The sequence below is a fragment of the Rattus norvegicus genome, chromosome X (genome assembly GCF_021556685.1).
Source record: "Rattus norvegicus strain SHRSP/BbbUtx chromosome X, alternate assembly SHRSP_T2T, whole genome shotgun sequence".
In the NCBI taxonomy this organism is placed as follows: Eukaryota; Metazoa; Chordata; class Mammalia; order Rodentia; family Muridae; genus Rattus; species Rattus norvegicus.
In genome coordinates, this window is record NC_141554.1 from 82,516,108 (window position 1) to 82,518,313 (window position 2,206).

Genomic DNA, 2,206 nt, shown 5'->3' on the forward strand with positions numbered 1-2,206 from the left:
TGAGAAAATCAACAAGATATATAAACCCCTAGCCAAACTAACTAAAGAGGACAGAGACAGTATCAAAATCAACAAAATAAGAAATAAAAAGTAAGACATAACAACAGAAACTGAGGAGTTTCAAAAAATTATTAGATACTTGTACAAAAGCCTAGGCTCAACAAAACTGGGAAAATTTAGATGAAATGGATGATTTCTAGACAGATACCAAGTACCAAAGTTAAATTAGGACCAGATAAACTATCTAAACAGTCTGATATCCTCTAAGGAAATAGAAGCAGTCATTAAAAGCCTGCCAACCCCCCTCCAAAAAAAAGAAAAAAGAAAAAGAAACCCAGGGCCAGATGGTTTTAGTGCAGAATTCTACAGACTATCAAAGAAGACCTAACAATACTTCTCACACTCTTCCACAAAACAGAAATGGAAGGAACACTACTGATTCATTCTATGAAGCCACAGTTATGCTAATATTTAACTCACACCAAGACCCAACTATGAGAACTTCAGAGCAATTTTGCTCATGAATGTTGATACAAAAGTACTGAATACAATTCTCACAAAACAAATCCAAGAACACATCCAAACCACCATTTACCATGATCAAGTAGGCTTCATCCCAGGAATTCATGCATGGTTAAATATAGAGAAATCCATCAATGTAATCTACTATAAAAATAACCTAAGATAAAAAAATCACATGATTATCCAATTATATGCTGAAAAAGCCTATGATAAAATACAACACAACTTTATGTTAAAATTCTTGGAACAATCAGGAATTCAAGGCACACACCTAAACATAATAAGAGCCGTGTATATCAAATCAACAGCCAACATCGAATTAAATGGAGAAAAACTTGAAGTCATCCCACTAAAATCAGGAACAAGACAAGGGTGCCCACTCTCTCCCTATTTATTCAATATAGTACACAAAGTTCTAGCTAGAGCAATTAGACAACAAATGGAGGCCAAAGGGATATGAATTGGAAAGAAAGAAGCCAATATATCACTATTTGCAGATGATTTTATAGTATACACAAGCAACTCCAAAAATTCTACCAGACAACTCCTACAGCTGATAAACAACTTCAGCAAAGTGGTACAATATAACATTAATTTAAAAAAATCAGTAGATTTGCTCTACAGAAAGGATAAATGGCCGAGAAAAAAATCAGGTAAACAACACCCTTTATAACTGTTACTAATAATATAAAATATCTTAGTGTACCTCTAACCAAGGAAGTGAAAGATCTGAATGACAAGAACTTCAAGTCTCTGAAGAAAGAATTCAAAGATTTCAGAAAATGGACATATCCAGTGCTCATGGATCAGTAGGATTAACACAGTAAAAATATCATCTTACAAAAAGCAATCTACAGATTCAATACAATCTCCATCAAATTTCCAACTCAATTCTTCACAGAGATAGAAATAGCAATTCTCAACTTCATCTGGAATAACAAAACCCCAAGATAGGGAAAATAATTCACAGTAGAAAAAGAACTTCTTGGGGAATCAATGTCTACAAACTCAAGCTATACTACAGAGCAATAATGATTGAAATCCCATGGTACTGGTACAGAGACAGGCAAGTAGATCAATTGATAGAACTGAAGACTCAGAAACAAACCCAGACAACTGTGGTGACTTGATCTTTGACAAAGAAGCCAAAATCATACAGTGGAGAAATGAAAGCATTTTCTTTTTTTTTTTTTTTTTTTTTACACACAATGAATACTTTATTTAAAAATCTTCATGTTTTTTTTTACACACAATGAATACTTTATTTAAAAATCTTCATGTTTTTTTTTCTATGAGGAACAAAATAAAGCATTTGCATATTTAATAAATTACTTCAAACATTTTCCCCTCTAGGTATGTTCTTTACCAATATAACAAGAACTCTTAATAAAGTCAGGGTCTTATATATTAATGTGCATACAATGGTACTAGTTTTTTTTTTTTTTTTTTGTTTAACTCCTTTTAGGTCTTTGTGGATTTTTTTTCTTTTCTTTTCTTTTCTTTTTTTTTATTAACTTGAGTATTTCTTATATACATTTCAAGTGTTATTCCCTTTCCCGGTTTCCGGACAAACATCACCCTCCCCCCTCCCCTTCCTTATGGGTGTTCCCCTCCCAAACCTCCCCCCATTGCCACCCTCCCCGCATAGTCTAGTTCACTGGGGGTTCAGTCTTAGCAGGACCCA